Below are 20309 nucleotides of genomic sequence, written 5' to 3' on the forward strand. Positions count from 1 at the left end.
ATTGCAACAAATGTATCACTAATGCAAGATGTTAATCATAGAGGAAGCTGAGGAGGGGGAGGAAAGGGGGTTTATGGGAACTCTGTACTTTGTTCTTAATGTTTCTGTGTATCGAAAGCTGCCCTAAAAATGTAGAGTTTGCTAATTTAAAAAATTATGCATCTTAGCTGGTCACTCAATATGGAAAATATAAGAATAGAGGGGCATTGGCTCAAGTAGGGGGTGTAGCCCCCCTCCACTTTATATCCACAAACACATCTCAGGTCTCATTTTCCTTCTCTTGGGTCCGTGAGTCATTTGAAAACTTCTCGTTTCCCTTCCCCACCCCCCAGCTCCCACCTCCACTCCTGGCACCATAAATGTACCCTGAGTAGCTTGAACTAGCTCCTGGCTCTGTAGCCCAACCTTGAAACCCATGGATTCTTCTTGAGTCTTCTCATGGACCTCTGCACAACATACCTGATTTAAACTTTTCTCATTTTGGCTTGTCCACTGCATTCAATGAGAAATCCCTGTTTGGGCCCAACCATCTCCCATAAATTCCCATTCAGGACCAGTGCGTAGGGGAGATGAGATAGCCAAGGAATGCAGGGAGAAGGGAACATTAATTTTGAACTGGCTATATGTGAAGCCAGACTGTTTTCATATTCCAAAGTCACAGCCGAGACTCCTCAGCAATCCTGCTGATAAACACACCCTAACTGCCAGCAAAGAATCGAAAAGAGAACTAAATAACCCCTTGAAGCAAACCAGAGCAGGTTAAATAAAAGCGGTGGTACCACAATTACTGGCAAATGTTTGCTGTGCAGAAGGGGTGCCTGTGAAACACCGCAGGGCACCAAGACAGGGAGGAGCAGGTTCCACCAAGTAATGAAGTGCTTCCGAGAAGGAGCTGTGTCTAGAAGGTTTCTGAAATAAGCCACGGCTGCACCAGCTAAGGCTCCTGGGAAAGAGGAACAAACTCGCTCCTTGGCAGCAGGGAGGCGAGAAGCACAGCATCGCCGTGGCTACCCAGCAGAGCCTCCCTCAAAGCCTTTCAGGAATCTCTACTATTTGTGGAAACTGGGTAGCATTCCCCAAAGGCCAGCATTCCTCCACTCTCCTGCACTTTCAGTGGTTGCCTCTCTTAACTTTCCTTCAATCCAATTAAAAAGCGAGAGTGGGCCCTTACACTCCGCTCATGCTGGGGACCCTCAGTGACACTCAGGTGGAATGCCTCCATCAGAGACCCCTGCACGGCGGAGGTGATCCCAGTGATTTCTGTTTGCCCCAAATCCCATATATTCACAGATCCCGATGTGGAACTTTGTTAGCATATGCTCTTAAATTCCTAACAGGATTGGAGGAAAAAAATAGACCCTCATTGATGTGACTGATGTGCCAATTAAGGACGCAAGTCTTTCTTCTTTTGCTTTCTGTGTGCTGTTTTCCCAACACAATCTCAGACGGAGGTGAGTGACAAGTAATGTAATCTCTATTGTATATTTGCCACAAAGAACACTCAGTTAGAAACCTTCCCATGGGGGGCCAGCCATGGATGTTAATCTGCATTTTTTCAAAGAAAGTAAGGAAAATGTGTAGATTGGTTTAATAAGGTAATGTTTTGGAAAACAATAGAAACTGATTTTTAAACTAGCTTAAGTTCTTATTAAATCCAGACTCTCCCAACCACCTAACAAAACAAATAAATCAAAAAAAAAAAAAAAAACTTCTAAAAAGAGAGCCTGTGAGGTTTTCTGTTCAATGGTCCCCAACACTGCACATCTATTTGTCTTTTCTGGCCACTATATCTCCATTATTCCAGAAGGGATCTCAATTCACTTTTAGAATGGTGTCTCTAAAATTGCTCCTTCTGCAACCTCTCTCCAAATATGAGGGTCTGTTGGGAGCTGCCAATGATCGTATCCCAATTGCTTAGCCTTGGGGTGAGCATCTGACCCACAGCAGACCAATCAAAGTTCTTCCTAGCTATTTTCAGAATAGAATTAAAGAGGAAGAGACCTGTTTCCCTTTAGGTGGGAAGCTGAAGAAGTGATTCCCGGATTCCAGACTTAGGGGAAGTAGTTTGTGTAAAGGAATGAAGATGACATGCAGAGAAAGGCAAAGACATGATAAGGAGTACCCTGCAGACATTCAAGTCCTTGGTCTAGGGTATATGTGGTAGATTGTGATACAGTAATGGGCCCCAGTAAGCCTTGCCTCCTTGTATACACAACCTTGCACAGTCCCATTCCACACTGATTCAGGTCTTGACCAAGTGACTTGCTTTGGCCAGTAGGACATCAGCAAATGCAATGCAAGCACAGGCTTAAAAAGCACCTATACGTTGGGACCCACCCTTTCTCTTGCAGCTTTCAGAACTCAGTCACCATGTGAAGAAGCCCAGGCTAGCCTGCTGGAGACAGATGGCCCAGCCAATAGCCAGAAACAATTGCCAGCCATAAAGAAGACCATCATAAACCATTTGGTCCCAGTCACGCCACATGTGAGACACCAGAGATCATCAGAAGAATCATCAAGCTCAGCCCAGTCCAAAACGATGACTCATAGCTCACAGACGAGCAAATGCAGTGGTGGTGACTTATTTCACCAAGTTTTTGAGGGTTTGTTTCTCAAAAAAAAATAATTTGCTGCTCTCTGAAACTGTTCTACCACCACGTGAAGAAGGTGAATGTAGGGCAAGAAACCACATAGAAAGAAAATCCCAGGTGTCCCAAACATCCCAGCCATCTAGCTAAGGTCACAGCAGTAACACTGTATCCAGGTGACACCACATGGAGCAGAGATGAGTTTCCCCGTCAATCCACAGATTCATCATCAAATAGATATTTGTCTGAACTTAAACTTTAAATTTAAAAAGTCACTAGGTTTTGGAGTGGTTTGTTATGAAGCAAAAGCTAACTCATACAGCCTTCTTGAAGCCACTCCATTCTTGCTTTTCTCATAAAGGCAATTTATTCCCCATTCTGCCCAATTTGCTGTGCATGATTATTAAGTGCTTTCCTAATATCCAATCACTTCTTTTCCTTTGACTACAAAATCCTCATTTTGTGTAGGGAGGCAATGTACCCAACTAACCATTCACTCTATCCATTTCTCTTGCAGCTAGATATGGTTATGTGACACAGTTGAAGCCTTAAAGAAGGATATGAACAACTGATGAGATGGACCACACCCCTTCCATTCTCCACCTTCCTTCTTTTTTTTTTTTTTTTGCGGTACGCAGGCCTCTCACTGTTGTGGCCTCTCCCGTTGTGGAGCACAGGCTCCAGACGCGCAGGCTCAGTGGCCATGGCTCACGGGCCTAGCCGCTCCGCAGCATGTGGGATCTTCCCGGACCGAGGCACGAACCCGTATCCCCTGCATTGGCAGGCGGACTCTCAACCACTGCGCCACCAGGGAAGCCCTCCACCTTCTTTCTCGCTAGAACACAGATGTGATGACTGGGGCCACAGCAGCCACTTTGAGTAAGCGAGTAAAAAAAAATTGAGCAAATGAGTCATGAGTAAAAAAAGAAAATAAAAAAAGAGATGTCAGACCTGATACTGTTGACCTTCTAAAGCAATGCCAGTGACCACCTAACTCCAGAAGTGTTATTGTACAACAAAATCAGAAACTTGGTTCCAAGACATCTGTGTAAAGTGCGCTTCTGTTACACACAACCAAATACAATTTTAAATGAGTGAAGTTAGATTTTTGTCACTTGTGACCAGAAGAGTCCTGACTAGTGATTGGGCCTTTCCTCTGGGGAGTCCTCTGGCCATGTCTGAACTCCAAACCTTAAGGTAAATTCTCCCCCTTACTCTCTGATTTGCCTGTAGACACAAAGTCATTTCCCTTTTTCCCCTTAAAATAGATGAGATAGGTGGATATTTCCAAAAAGTATTTTATTAAAATCCAAACAAAAACACAAAGGAAATAATTACAAGAAATATAAACAGCACGTAATTGCCCTATTCCCACGTTTGACACTAAAATCACCAAATAAGCTTTAAGAGCCCCTTTTCTAATCTCTTTACTTTATGGCAGTAGTTCTCAAAGTGGAGCCCCCAGACCAGAGTATCAGCATCCTGAGAACTTGTTAGAAACACAAATTCACAGGCCTTAGCCCAAACCTACTGACTCTGAACCATGGGGGTGGGGTTAGCAATAAGTGTTTTAACAAGCTCTGCAGGAGATTCTGATGTAGCCAGTGTCTGAGAGCCTGCTACCTTAGCAGAATTATTTGCCAGTTTCTTGTAGGTAATTAAGCCCTGTCTCCTTTTCTTCCAGCGGCGTTGGGTAGAGCCAAAGGTTTGGAATCAAAGAGTACTTGTAGCCACATTGTGACTCTGCCCTGTTATCAACAGCTGTGACATCTTGGGCCGGTTGAATAACCCCTAACTGCCTGGGGTCTTAATTCCTTCACAGGTAAAATGGGATATTACTTGTTAGGATTATTTAAAGATTAAATGAGATGAGACCAGCAAAATGCCTACTCACTGTCTGGCTCCATGCAGGACTAAACAAAGTCAGCTAGTTCTTTTAAAGTCTGCATCTCAGTTATGCAGCCACAGGTCAGTCCAGCAAGAAATGTCTGGTGTGTACAGTCATCTTATTTTCAAAAAAAAAAAAATATATATATATATATAAGTTCCCTAAATTCAGTTCAAACCTCCCCATACTCCTAGCTACTCCCACTTCAGCTAGGTGTCGAGACAAAGAGTCCAGCTTATTTCTTAACTGATTTACTGGAATTACTGACACTCATCACTCCCTGGTGGTTAATATGGCCTTTCCTGGCTGGGGCTGGAGGAATTTCCCTCCTCTAGGGCGTTTCCATCCTCTTCACCTCCAAGGGTCTTCCATCAATCCCCTCTTCTCCATTGAACCATAAACAGCCTCCAACCGTATGATAAATACTCTCAGAATTAATCACATTCAGAAACAATCATTCACTCACAGGAACCAATTCAGAAACATCGGAGTGTAAGACAGACACGGGAATATTGTTTTTGTGTGTGTGTGTATTTTTTAACAGTTTATTGTTTTGAATAAGGAATCCATATCTATGATTAAAAGGTTCAAATATTATAAAAGGGAATGTAATGCAAAGTTACTCTCTTTCCCAACTCTGGTCCTTAGATCCCTACTCAGAGGCAACCATGCTTATAAGCTTTTCGGGTAAACTTACAGAAATAGTCTATATGTGGAAAAATCATGGAAAAAAAACATGAATATATATATATATATTACCTATCTCATCCTTTGTTTTCCATAAAATGTAATATATTATACATCCTGTCTGCACCAGGAATATGGAAAGTATGACGAATAAGACTAATAAGAGACTTTAATCACCTGCCAAGTCCTACGTAGGGGAAGCCTGAGAGTCGGGGCGATGTTACCTGCAACATAAAAGAATCTTATCCTGTCTCTTGTATCTCTGGCTGCACACAGATGCTCTCTTGATGGCTGTATCCATGTGTGGGTGTGCATATGTGCGTGCATGTGTGTCTGGCCTTACTCTCCACACAACTGTGGCCACACACATCTTTGGGGATCAACCTGTTTTCTCTCCCGCCAGCCTGGTCACTCATCAGTCTTAGACTGGACTTCTGATACCTGGGTTGAATTTGCCCCTTGAAGCCCTTGTGATAGTGACTGGCTCTCTGTTAGTTTTTCTCATGCCCAAGTCTGTGTGGCAACATCTCAATTTACTGGGGACTCCCACTTGACATTGCTCAAGCCTTAAAGCCCAGCGTCCCGGGCTGCTCACCTTCTTCTCCTGCACTTCTGACACCCACTGACAAGCAGCCTGTGGGATCCTAGTCCATCCCTCCCCCAGTTTTACAAATGGGAAACATGGGGCCCAGGCCTAGGCTCAGGGAAGTCCCCAAAGGAACATGGAGGGCCTGGGATCATGAGTCTAGCATCAGCTTGGACAAAGTGGGGTTGGACATCTAACAGTAGTAGGTTTGAGTCCTGGCTTCATTACATGAGATCTGTGTTTTCTTGGCTCTGGACCCTCAGTTTCAATATCTGTAAAGTGGGATAATAATAATTACTTACAGATTAATTAGAATTATTTTTAAAATGGCAGAACACCAAATAGTAAATATTATAGGATAATGATAATTTTGCAAAATTTAAGTTACATTCCTGTATTTCTTAAAGAGGTTCACCCTCAGAGCTCCAGCTTTCTTTCTTATTTCTGTAAACATTTTTAGCACATATAGAAAATTTACACATAAGGGATACAAAGATTATCAAGACTCCGCCTTTGTCCTCTAGAGGTGTGGTGGAGACAGCCAGCCAGTTCCTAGAGCTCAGTAAGGGCTTCCTTCCCAGGAAGTGTGATGAGAAGCTCTGGAAACTGAGAGCACTTTATCTACCTGCTGTTGACAAAATAAAGGGCAGAGGCAGGTCTAGGGTGGGTACGACTGCTGGACCAAGGCCAAGATGGGCTGAAATGGGAACACATGTTTCCTGGCATATTTCCTCAATCAGGCCCAGGGATCACACAGTTACTCGCTTCCATCCCAGCTCCTCTCCAGGATTTTCCAAATACTATAGACCCGTGCCACTTTCATTTCTGAGCTTCCAGATGTGCAGGGACAGAAGAGTCCCCCTCCTCTGCCCCCAGGCATGTCCTTCCACCTTTCACATTTGGGCCCCAGTGACACCTCCAGATAAAATAAGCTTCTGAGGATAATTTGTCAAGCACACGATTCAGCAACAGGGCAGGGAATCTCTCCTGACTTCTGCAGATAGGGGCTTACATCACAGCATGAAATATGTTTACCCTTATCTTCGCACACAAGAACAAATTATCCCGCCCCTGTTATAAATCCATCAGCCCTGCTTCTGTGGGTAGGTTTCTGCGTAAATCTCCAGCAAACTCTACTTAGCTGACTGTTCACTTTGGTTTGCTGCCTTTTCCCGGCTCTGTGCTCACAAAATTGTCAGTCTCACTAGAGGACATGCTGGCTTTTATCTGTAGACAGAAGAAAAGAAAGAGAGCACTCATCAGTCTTAGACTGGACTTCTGATACCTGGGTTGACAGAGTCACTGCTGTCACCCAAACCACATCAACAAGGGCATGTGTCTTCTCTCCCAGCTGAACTGCAGTAGCTCCCTCCCCTCCTCTCCACCAAGCCCTGGTAAGAAAAGTCCTTAACAGACTGGGAAACCAGAACTTACCAGCTTCCAGGTCCTCCTGTAGACTCACCCCGTTCAGGATGGTTAGTACCAATAGATGATCATGAGTGGGGTGGGGAACCTGTCCAAGGGGCTTAAGTAGCATCAGTAGGTCCCAAAGCCAAATGACCAGGATCAGGAAGGGGGAGGGGAAACTTTCCATACAGCTGACTGCTAATTGAACATCAAACACTAAAGTAAATATCCTTGGCCTGGGTGCTCATGTCTCAAGGACAACAGTATGGCCTAAGAAAATGATTTTAACAAATTGTTAGCAATGGGGGCTTCCCTGGGGGCGCACTGGTTGAGAGTCCGCCTGCCAATGCAGGGGACGCGGGTTCGTGCCCCGGTCCGGGAAGATCCTGCATGCTGCGGAGCGGCTAGGCCCGTGAGCCATGGCCACTGAGCCTGTGCGTCCGGAGCCTGTGCTCCGCAATGGGAGAGGCCACAGCAGTGAGAGGCCCGCGTACCGCAAAAAACAAACAAACAAAAAATTGTTAGCAATGGCGGCTTCCCTGGTGGTGCAGTGGTTGAGAGTCCACCTGCCAATGCAGGGGAAGCGGGTTCGTGCACTAGGCCCGTGAGCCATGGCCGCTGAGCCTGCGCGTCCGGAGCCTGTGCTCCGCAACGGAAGAGGCCACAACAGTGAGAAGCCCGCGAACCGCAAAAAACAAACAAAAAATTGTTAGCAATGGGGGCTTCCCTGGTGGCGCAGTGGTTGAGAGTCCGCCTGCCAATGCAGGGGAAGCGGGTTCGTGCACTAGGCCCGTGAGCCATGGCCGCTGAGCCTGCGCGTCTGGAGCCTGTGCTCCGCAACAGGAGAGGCCACAACAGTGAGAAGCCCGCGTACCGCAAGGGAAAAAAAAAAAAAAAAACGTTAGCAATAACAACAGTAGCTATGGCGCCCTTACCTTCCAGAGGGCTAAGCTCCACTGAGCGCTCTCTCATTTGCCCTTAACCCTCCAGGTGCATTACATTGCAGGGATCACCACTGCCCAGAAGAGGAGTATACTGTTAAAACTAGGGAACTGAAGCTCAGGGTTAAGTGAGGTGCTCAAGGGCACACAGGTGTAAGAGATAGCGCTTGATTAGCGTGGGTGGTCTGACTTCAGAGCCTTTGTTCTAAATCAGGGCTTCCCAAGCCTTAACACTCACCAGAATCTCCTGGTGATCTTGTTAAACTGCAGATCCTCGTTCAGCCAATCAGGGGTGGCGTCTGAGATCCTGCATTTCCAGCAAGCTCAGCTCCCTCCAGCGTGAGGCCCATACTGCCTGTTGGTAACCACTCTTGGAGAAGCAAGGGTTGGCCTGATCCAGCCCTGAAAAGTGAAACGTGAGTATCTCTGCTGGTCCCCCAACTGCTTGTTACCTGTCCACAGAGGAAGAATGGAAATTGGGAGTGAGCTGGTAGAAATTTTATAACTATTTGGCGGTTATTTTATGTCTGCTGAGTGTAATAATAATTTAAAAATTGGGCTTCTATATCATTGTATTATATTCTTCATTCGTCTAATAATTTATATCTGTTATTTTACAAAGGTATCAGCTCACAAAAAGTTGGAAGTTATAAACAAAACAAACAAAACAAACAGCCTGGCCCTTTTTTGCAGATAATTTGAAAATTACTTCTCTAAACTACTACACTGTCCTGGCTTCCTAACCGATGGGGTGTCTGGGACCAGGGTACATGTGTGTCTGTGTGTGTGTCTGTGGGTGTGGGTGAGGATATCTGTGTATATCTGTCTGTCCCCCCTCAATGCTCATTTCACGTAGGTTCCATTTCCTTATGGTTTTAGGGGCATTCCTGCCTATCTAGCCTCATATGCAGATGGAGACTACCATCCATAAAACTCCGCAAGTAATGTGGATTCTGGTTCGTCCCTTCCTAGGTTTTTTTGTTTGTTTGTTTTTGTTTTTTTTTGCGGTACGCGGGCCTCTCATTGTTGTGGCCTATCCCATTGTGGAGCACAGGCTCCGGACGCGCAGGCCCAGTGGCCGTGGCTCACGGGCCCAGTCGCTCCGCGGCATGTGGGATCTTCCCGGACAGGGGCACGAACCCACGTCCCCTGCATTGGCAGGCGGACTCTCAACCACTGCGCCACCGGGGAAGCTCCCCTTCCTAGTTTTGGAATCTCGGCCAAGTCATTCAACCTCTCTGAGGCAGATCTGTGAGGTAAAACCCACCCACTGTGTGGCAGGGATGCAATGATACAAAGCACACAAAGTGCTTAGCACAACACCTGGAACCATCCCTAGCAATCAATAAAGAGCAGATACAATTATTATTAGGGGGGAAAGAAACAACAGCAAGAAATAAATTCATATCAGACATTCATCGACTTATCAGAATTTTTGAGAAAATGCCCTGATACTCTGCTAAGCACGGGGTAAGCAAGATGCTGTACTTCTCTCAACAAAATTAAATTAAAATTTCTTCTTCAACTTAGAACAGTTAGAGCCCCATTTCTCACAAAAGTCGACAACTACAGTGAAATTTTAATCCTAACGTTTAGGCAGAATAATGCCCCAAGGCGCTGCAAGATGTCTGAGCATCAAGCAAAAATGTGATTATTTTCATTCTGCTCCAGAAACTTAGGCAGGTGCGTGAACTAACACAGTTTAAAAAGATTTTCAATAACAAGCCCTTAAACAAGGCGCGTTTTATTTAACCTTCAGTTAAGCAGGAATCCAGTTAACTAGAGATGGTCAAGGTGGGAGGGTTCCTGGTTAATGGCTTTAGATTCTGCCTGTAAGTCATTTACATAATGACTCAGGAGGCAAAAGCCCCTGGGGCTTGAGGATAAGGAAGGAAAAGGGCTGAGGACTGTATTGGTAAGAGTTGATCTAGTCCCTGACAATGGGGACAGGAATTTGTAAATCCCTAGGTGAGGGAAAATTGCCCTGGTGGGAAACAGAATCTTTGTGACCTTGCCAAAATGGCAAACTTCATGCCCAGGTTACTGTTGTGTTTAAGTGTCTGCAGGGACGTAGTGATTTGGTACAGCACACTGAAATCCAATTTATTTATCTTCGTTGGCACGTCCCCAAAGCTCTAATGACCCAGGCCCTCCCACGGTAATACATTGGTCAAATTAGTCAGGGTCCCCAGGTTGTTTCTTTTTCCTTCTCCCTGGGCCATCCTTACATGGGAAGTTCAGGTTCCTCTTCCCAGTGGGGACATCTTCCATCAGTCTGTTTCTGCAATCAGTATGGGCATGCTAAATCCTAAGAAACCTGTTTGAAACCCTTGGACTAACTGCTCTGGGTGAAGCATGCCCCACTTAAAGGAGGAGGAAGAGGAAAAGGAAACAGTGAGTTAATGGCTGCATTTTGCCTCACCAAGAAGCTCTGTCCTATTGTTTGTGACGTCGATGGTCAGAGTGCAAAGGAGCCATGTCCAGTGGGGTTTCGATTCAGACCTGCCTGGGTCCACATCCAGTTGGTGGGATGACTGGCCAGCTCTGTGATAGGAACAAGTCACTTCTGACACTTCACGTTCCCCAGCTCTAAAATGGGTATTAGGATAATAATAGTACCTGCCCTGTGAAGTTGTGAGGAATGTTAACCAGGTAATGATTACAAGTAGTTAGCACAGTGCCAGGCACAGAATAAATCCTCCTGCCGTCTCAGAGATAGGACCTCATCTTTTTACTGGTTCGTAGTGAAGAGTAGCAGAATATGCTACCCCAAAATAGGCCACTTTGGTACAACGGTTATTTTGAATTGAAGGCAATTGAGAAGAAGATATAAGAAAAGCTCTGCACCTTCCCCCTAGTTACCTAAAAACAGAACATAAATTTCCCTTGTTAAGGTGTCCCCTTCCCCACTTCTTTTTTTTTTTTTGGCTTGTGGGATCTTAGTTCCCAGACTAGGGATTGAACCCGGGCCCTGGCAGTGAAAGCACCGAGTCCTAACCACTGGACCACCAGGGAATTCCCTCTCCTTCCCCACTTCTGTACCAAGAGGGGCATAACAACCTTATCATTGGAGACAAGATGGCACCCAGAAAGGGTCAACATGAACAAACCTTAGCAACTAGCTTTTATCCCCCATTAGTTTCCCCACATATTTGCATTCTCACAATTTTCTGCCCCTAGAAGTTCAAAGTCCTTTTCCTTTGTCTTGTCACTTCTCTACAAAATTATCGTTCTTGGCTAAGATGCTATACAAGCCCAAGCTCTAATATCCCTTTATCTACTTATCACAAGAGTGCTCCCATGTGTACATGATACACACATTAATAAACTTCTATTTGTTTTTCTCTTGTTAATCTGTCTTTTGTCAGTCTGATTTGAGGGCCCCAGCCAATGAACCTAAGATACATAGAGCAAAAACTTTTTTTCCTCCCCTACAATAGGTATGTGCAGAGTGGTTATAGCCCCTCCGATTTGCAAAAGCTAGGTCAACATAGCTTCTGTAGTTATATTGTTGGCTCAGTCTCTAAATAAATATCCCTTGCCTGACATTCCCAACTGCTTTTAAGACTCTTAAGGCAAAGGCCCTATTCTATGCACTCATTAATCCAAATACTTCAAAAATGTTTACTGATCATCTACTAAGTTGTTCAGGAGGTGCTAGTTGGGGTGATGGGTCTGTGAGCTCCCAGAGGGCAAAGATCAGGTTTCAGTCCCTTTGTTCAGCAAGTAGGAAGGGTGCGTGACGTAACGTAGTAGGTGTTCAGTAAGGATTCCTGGAACTGGACTGCCAGGCACAGCAGCTGACTGCCAGGTGTACTGGTGCACATTCAGCTCCAGCCACAGGGCCCAGGGCAGGGCTAGATGGAAGGTAAGTCCTCACCATGTAAAGACAGAGCTCCATCCCACTCTTTACTCCACTCCAGTCAGATAACTCATTCAGTCAACTGGAAATCAACCGGTCACGCAATGAACTTTAGCGAACCTTATTTGTTCTCCTTACTAGGCGTAACAGGCCCTTTCTGCTTTCCTCCTCTTGTGTTTTGTTTTTTCATTTCTCTTCCTTGACCCACTTTTACTCCATCAAGCTTCCTCCTGGTTCCACTTAGCAGCTTAGCTTTGCAAACCTGAGCACATACCTGAAACTCAAAAATCACTCTTTGAAGAGCTGTTTCTCTTGACACATACAGAATGAGGAATGTCAGGCTAATCCAAAGAAGGACTTACTTACTCAGCACATATTTGTTAAGCATCTACTGTGTGTAGGATATGACACTGGACACTGAGGGTGTGACAGTGACATGTCAAAGTCTGGACTCCTGAAGAGACAGGCAGGCAATGACAAGCAAATAAGCAAATACCATCACTACTGTAATAGGCGTTTGTAGGAAGCAAGCAGGGGCTGAGGAAGAGTGAGGTGGGTAAAAGGCTAGTTAACAAAGCTCGCTCTCTAAGGACTTGACTTGATTGGAAGCAGAAAGAATGTGAGGAATTTAGCTTTGTGAAGAGTGAGATAACAGAAACCAAGGACTGGTGTGGCCGAGGCATACAGGGCGATTGGGAAACTGGCAGATAAGCCTAGAAAGATGGTGAAGACTCAGACTTACGAACGCATGCGAGGGCGATGGCTTCGTCACCCACAGATGGGACCAGGAGGAGTGTGGAGCATGAAGACAGAGGAACTCAGCCACATGGGTTCCTGTCTGGGCAAGGTGGATAGCAGGAGGTTACCCCTACTCCATGGCACTGTCCCGTATATGAATCTTGGCTCTGCAAATCACTAGTGGTGTTGCCATGGGCAAGATCCTTAAATTTACTATACCTCTGCTTTCTCGCCTGTAAAATGAGGATAATGATAATAATGCCTACCTCACAGGTAGGGATTACAGGAGTGAATACATATAAAGCTCTTAGGGTGGTGCTGGATACAGTAAGCATTCAATAAATGTTAGCTGCTACTATCTTGTTTCTTTGTTTAGTACCACCTTTATGAATTCTCTGTCACCTGAGGTGAGATCCTCAATATCAAAGGTTCAGAAACCCAACTCTGCCAACCCACTGAAAATGGACTCAGCCCACAGAGTCAGACACATAAAACCAGCCCCCGCAGCTTACTGAATGGCAAAAAGAACTGTAATTACTAGGTCAATATGTCATCTTTGTAAGCACGTCTATAGGGGCAGAAGAAAGCCTCTTAGAAGGTCGCTCGCTTGGCAGGGAGTAAAAGGGAGTAGAAGATGCTCAGTAATGCTAGGGCTGGAGTTCTGGCTCTGTGACAGCCAGCCTCGTCCACCTCCATCAGACTGGGAATTCCTTCTTCACAGACCCCACTCTCAATTTTGTGCAGGGGGCTATCTGCTTTAACAGAAGTTGCTTAAAACACGTAACCCTGGAGCCTACTTTAGCCCATTTCTTCCTCTGGAGATTTACTGTCCTCCAGAGACAGGCATTCATCTTTAGGTACTGTCTCGGGCAGCTTGGGCTACCATAACTAAATACCACAAACTGGTGGCTTAAACAACAGAAATTTATTTTCCTACAGTTCTAGAGACTAGGATTCCAAGATCAGGGTGCTGGTTATATCAGGTTCTGGTAAGGCCTCCTTCCTGGCTTGTAGATGGCCACCTTCTCACTGTGTCCTCAGTCAGAGAAAGGAAGCTCTGGTATCTGTTCCTCTTCTTATAAGGGCACTAATCCCACCACGGAGGCTTCATCCTCATGACCTCATTCTAATCCCAATTATCTCCCAAAGGCCCTACACCTCCAAATACCATCACATTTGGGGTTAGGGCTTTTACATATAAATTTGGGGGGGACACAAGCAGTATATAACAGGTATGTTAATCCTTTTGAGACTTGTTGATGCCTTCTGCATATCTTTGCTCTTATCCTCATAGGAAAGACAAACTCATTTCACTCTTGCCCTCAAGGGTCCAAGAGGTAATATACTGAAGACAGAGACATAAGGTGTCATGGAAACAGCTAGAAGAGCCAAATGCAAGCCACACATGTAATTTAAATTTGTAAAGTGGCCACATTAAAAAAAGTAAAAAGAAACAGGAGATATTAATTTTAATAATATATTTTGTTCAGCCCAATAGATTTAAGATGTTATAATTTCAATATGTAATCAGTATGGAAACATTAGTAAGATCTTTTACCTTTTTTGTACTCATTCTTGGAAATCGATGTGCATTTTACATTTATGACACATTTCAGTTCAGATGCTTAATAGCCACATGTGAGTGCTGGCTACCATGTTGGACAGTACAGAGATAGAATTTCATGGTGAACTTAGCTGTGTTACCTGGGCCCAACTTCTTAACCCCCCTGAAACTCAACTGCTTAGTACAGTACCTGGTGTACCCTAAGCATTTAGTACATTTTAGAATTCATTTTCTCATCTGTAAATTGACAATATTCCCGCACCATTAAAGCTGTTGTGAGGATGACTAGAGATGACCCACAGAAAGCCTTTTCGCTTATTAATTTAACTACAATGTATTGAGCCTAGCACTGTTCTAGGAGGTCGGGAGAACCCAGTAAACAAGACAAGGATCCCTGATTTCATAGCGTGTATCGTCTAACTGGGAGAGATAATAAACTAAAATAAATTAATAAAGTATAGAACACTAAAAGGTGATAAGTGAGTTGAATAAGTGATAGAGAAATAGAGCAGGAAAGAGGATAAAGGGTATTGTGGATGACAAATGTCACCTGCCATATCGGTAAACAAAGGGTGTTTCAGCCATCAAGCCATCAGCCACTGCAGTCACCCTGACTCTGCACCCTGAGGGGATTCGGGATGGAAAAAAAAGAAAAAAGATACTGGCCCTGGATAGTTAAGGTGCACATCAAAGGAATGATTTCAATGAGCCCAGACTCTTGCATCTTCCCATATATAGAAAAATGCTAAATTCATTAACTTGAGATGTCTGGTTTTTCTTTAACAGTAATCTTTTGATGTTCTGACTACCTGGTTTCTGTTGCAAAAGCTCCTATCTATCTTGGTTCTTCCTTTACCATTTTTGTAGCCATCCCTCAGAGCTATCTGAGTGGCTGCCTCCCAGACTTAAGTTCTCAGCAAGCCTGAGGAATAAAACATAATTCTCAACTTTCAGGTTGTGCGTTTTTCTTTTTCAGTTGACAGTATGTATGGGAGGACATTTGAAATTCTGAATAGGGCTCTTGGGGAAAGCTCACCAAGAAGCTAACATCTGAGTCAAGACTAAAGAGCACACCATGAAGATATCTGGGGAAAAGCGTTCCAGACAGAAGGAACAGCAAATGTTGAGGATGTGGGGGAGAAGCATGCCAACCACGGGGGAGGCAGAGCAAGGGGACAGTGCATCTGGAGGTGTGAGCGATGGGGCATCAGACAGGGAATGAAGGAGGCAGGCAGGGCTGTGGGGCTATTTTAGGGACTGATACTGAGCAGGACCCTGTGCGGCTCCTGGGCACAAAGCCTTTCTGTGTCCCCCATTTCTCTGATGACAGGAAACAGGCTTTATTCAGCCTCCATGAGCCTCCCTGAGTTCCAATGGGCAGGTTCAAGTAGTTGTTAATTAGGGAAAGGAGGGGATGCAGAGACAGGGGAGGAACAAACAGTCAAGAGAAACCATAGTGCAGCCTTGGGACGAGGTCCTGGTTCCCCATCAAGGGATGCACACAACAACATCTTTGAGCTGTTTTGCGGATACTGAAACCCCCACCAGGTGGGAGAAGTTAACAGTTAATGGTTAAGGACAGTCTGCTGCCCACAAGCACGGAGACCCCAGACTGGCTGGAACCAGAAGGTTGATGATGCCGACTCCCTCCAAACCTCCCCACCAAACCATCAGGAGAATGTCCACCAGCTGATCACGCCCTCTTTGAACCACTCCTATAAAACTCCTCACTACCCCCTCTGGGTTGGGACACACAGTTTCAAGGGCATTAGTCTGCTGTGACCCCCTTTGCCTGGCAAAGCAATAAAGCTAATTCTTCTCTACTTCACCCAAAACTCTGTCTCCGAGATTTAATTTGGTGTTGGGGTAAGAGGCTGGATTTAGCTTCAGGACTTTGGCTTTTCTCCAAGGGAGACAGGGAGCCATAGAGTTTTGAGCAGACCTGGCTAGGCTCGCTGTCTCAGAGGATTGCTGGGGGCTGCTGTGTTGTGAATAGACTATAGGAGGGTGAGTCCTTCATCAGGATCCCTTGGCCCCAGGCCTAGAAGTGGTTTGGGGAAAGCAGACAGAAATCGACCAACAAGATGTAGTGAGCCCAATGCCCCAGTTACTGGGTGGGGGGTCCCCCTAATCTGTCCTGCAGAAGGCTGCGCTGAACACCGTCTTCCTCTCTCTTGTCGGAGCTCTTCTTCCCTGGAAGCATGAAGAATGGCCAAGGAAAGAAAAGGAGGTTGGGTTTGCTCTGCCGAAGCTTCTCTCTCGTTATTGACAGCCTTGTCTCTTCTCTGAATAGCTCATCCTCCCCTTCTTGCACAAGAAGTGCAAAATAAGATGCTTAGAATTTAGATTTTTTTTGAAATCCCTACATTTGGATTTGCAGATATGCCAATATTTGGATTTGTAGAGCTGTAATTTAAGCTAGTCTCTCCCCTGGAACCACCTGGTGAAATGCATCTTTCATGAGGCTTCTGCAGGAGTCCAGCTACAAGCTCAGACTCCCCGGCACAAATCAGGCTCTGGTTCAACACCAACAATATAATGTCAGGGGTCTCCTAAAACAGCCAGTTTCCAGGAGCCACAAGCCTCGGTGTTTTCCAACTGGTGATCCCTCTTCCAGGAAAGGGTTAAAAGCTTCCTCACAATTTAGGCACAGGATTAATGCATGGAGAGCTGAAGGTCTGGGGTGCGTGACAGCCCCAGACCACTTCTCAGGGCATCTCCTCCACATACCAAACCACAGGGCAGACCAGCTCTTGCCCAGCCTGCTTGAGAGAGCCTGTTCTGGGGATCTGAGGGGAAAAGGAAATAAAATGCAGAAGCCAAGGAAAAGGACACTCAAAAGCCTCTGTGCTCCCTTCCTTAATCTGAAGATGGAGAAATCATTCAGCCAAAGTGCAAAACTGTTTCTGCAGGTTTTAAAGCCCAAGACAGGCTGGGAGGGTGAAGAGAGAGGGCGCAGCTGCAGGCCAGTCCTCTCAAAGGAGAGACAGGCCCAGCCCTCACCTCCTGGAAAGAATCCAAGTAAAAAAAGAAAAAAAAAAAGAATGAATGCCAAAAGCATGTAATATTTATTGTCTCTTTTACTGGATAACCCAGTTTGCCTAGCTGCTGCTGTTTGCATAACCTCGCCTGGAGATGGCAACCCTTTATGAGAGTGAGGTCTGGACTAGAACACCTGACTCTCCTTTCTCCCCTCCCCCTTCCCTGCTCCACCCCCAGCAATATCCCCAGTCCGCTCAGGGGCAGAAAAAGCAAGGACCAGGTTAGGGAGCCACCAAGGTAAGGCAGCCAAGTGTCCCAGTTTGCCTAGGACATGGGACTTTCAGTGTGAAACCAAGATCGTCCTGGGCGAACTGTGACAAGTTGGTCACTCTACATCCAGAAGACAAAGCAGCCCCCTGGTCCTCAGACTGGCCAGTGTCTGGATGAACAACACACATGCTGGTGCTCCTGAGGCCGCGTGACATGGCGTGAAAAGTATGGGCTTGGAGCCAGCCAGATTTGGATTTGAATCCAGCTTCTCCCACTCATAATCCGTAAGATTCATACTCCTGAGCCTTTGTGTCCTTATCTGGGAAGTGTAAAGAAACGGGATCGGTATGGACATTTAGTAAGCTGACGCCTGGAACAAATGGTTATTCTTTGGCTTCCCATATTAAAATCATCATCTGGCTCTAACATGGGCCTAACCTAGGGTTTGGTAGGTGTGAATAACACGTGGCATCTACACAGTCTTCAGGATTTTCGAGGTGCTTCCACATACACTGTCTCACATGACGATTCCCAAGCGAGGCAAATAGTATCACGAGCCCCACTTTAGAGTTTGGAAAAGGAGGCCCAGAGCAAGTAAGAGATGGCTCCGAGGTCATGAACCTGGCAAACAAGACGCCGACCCAGGTCATGTGTTTTCATTCTGCTACCACTCACTTTCTATGTCTCAACAGAACCCCAGCTGTGGGTAACAGGCATGGGGAAGTCTGGAAGTTTCCCAACATAAGGAAGTTGTGGAGGAACCTGTTTTCCAGCAAACTCAGTCAGCTATCTGCCATTGCCGTGAGCCTGGGGCCCAAGCCCTGGGAACAGGCAGAGTTAGACTGCCGAAGCAGGCAACTCTGCTCTCCTGATTCTCTTTTGTACATTCTTGGGTCGAGCCATTTAAACCGAGATCTCCACTACACCTGCAGAGTCGGGGGCCAATGCCTTGTCAGGTAGAAACATCTCTTCTCGATTATTCCCCTCTGCTCTGGACAGGAATGCTGTGAGAGCAATTAACTGGCATTCAACACAGCTTGTTTTTATTGAGTGCCTCCTCCAAGGAGGTGTGTGGAATGTGACACTTGGGTCACTGCTGGGGGAGGATGAAGCTACAGTATGGCTGGGAATTCAAATCTAACGTTTGAATTGAATCTAATGGCTGCTCTTGGGGAAGGTGCCTTGGTGGCTTTATCCCTTGTTCACGAGGCTCCATCTGCAGGGAAGGCCTTTCCGCCCTATGGCCTGGTCATTTATAGGACCTGCTTCCTCTCTCATCCCTTTACAGTCCATTTCCCATAGGGCAGCCAGAGTGACAACCCTAAACCCCCAAAGCTTTCCCATGGCTCTAACTGCACCCCCTTATCACATACCTTCTCACTGACTGTGCTCTAGTCGCAACCTTTTATCCCCCCTTTTTCCTAAACACTCCAATTCCTTCTCACCTCAGGCCTTTGCTCTTGGTGTTCCCTGTGGAGGGAATGCCAAGGCCACCTCCTTCAAGTCTCAGCCCAAGTTTCACTTCTTTAGGAGCCCATCTCTGACCATTTTATCCAAAGTAGGCCACCTCACCCCTGCCACCCTCTCTGTAGCCACAGTTATTCAACCCCATTACCCTAGTCTATTTCTTTATGGCCCTTATCGCTCTCAGAAAGGAATATACAGTTACTTAAACTTGTCAATTGTCTCCTCCTGTCAACACATAAAAGCCATTAAGAGAAAGGACTTTGTCTACTGAGTCTGTGGCTTTTTATCTCTGGAGCCCAGTAAAGCCAGACACTCAAATATTTGTTAAATATTGAAGAATGTATTTGTCTCTATTTAAAACAAAGTGGTTATGAGCACAGGCCTTGAAGTCAAGCAGACCTGTGAGATCTTACCAGCTGGAAGAAGTCACTTAGCCTCTCTAAACTTAATTGTCTTTTATAACAGAATTAGAAGCTCACTCAATGGTAGATGTCATTGTTAATTTTAGAGTTGTGTCACCCCCACTAGTCCAAGCCCCTGATGGCAGGCACTTTAACATTCACCTTTGTATCAACATGTCTTGAAACTTCCCCTCCGCATCCTCTACTTTCCCTTCCTGTAGGACATGTCACACTGTCTTAAAGGAGTCTATATATTTCATGGGGACATGAATACCTACAAAACCTAACACAGTGCCTGTTGTAGAATAAATGTGTGGTGTTTAAGACTAACAGGTACCTAGCAGGTCTTCAAGAAATATATTTTGAATCAAGCTCTCTTTACTATTATTTTTTTTATTGGAGTGTAATTGTTTTACAATGTTGTGTTAGTTTCTGCTGTACAACGAGGTGAATCAGCTATATGTGTACATATATCCCCTCCCTCTTGGACCTCCCTCGCATACCCCCCAATCCGCCCATCTAGGTCATCACAGAACACCGAACTGAGCTCCCTGCGCTATACCGCAGGTTCCCACTAGTTAGCTATTTTACACATGGTAGTGTATTTATGTCAAACCTAATCTTGCAATTCATCCCCCCCTCCCCTCCCCGCCCCAGGAGTCCACACATCTGTTCTCTACATCTGCGTCTCTATTCCTGCCCTGGAAATAGGTTCATCTGTACTATTTTTCTAGATTCCACATATATGTGTTAATATACAATATTTGTTTTTCTTTTTTTTCCCCATCTTTACTGGAGTATAATTGCTTTACAATGTTGTGTTCGTTTCTGCTGTACAACAAAGTGAATCAGCTATACATATACATATATCCCCATATCTCCTCCCTGTTGAGCCTCCCTCCCACCCTCCCTATCCCACCCCTCTAGG

The sequence above is a fragment of the Grampus griseus genome (assembly GCF_964374135.1).
Source record: "Grampus griseus genome assembly, chromosome: 17".
NCBI lineage: Eukaryota > Metazoa > Chordata > Mammalia > Artiodactyla > Delphinidae > Grampus > Grampus griseus.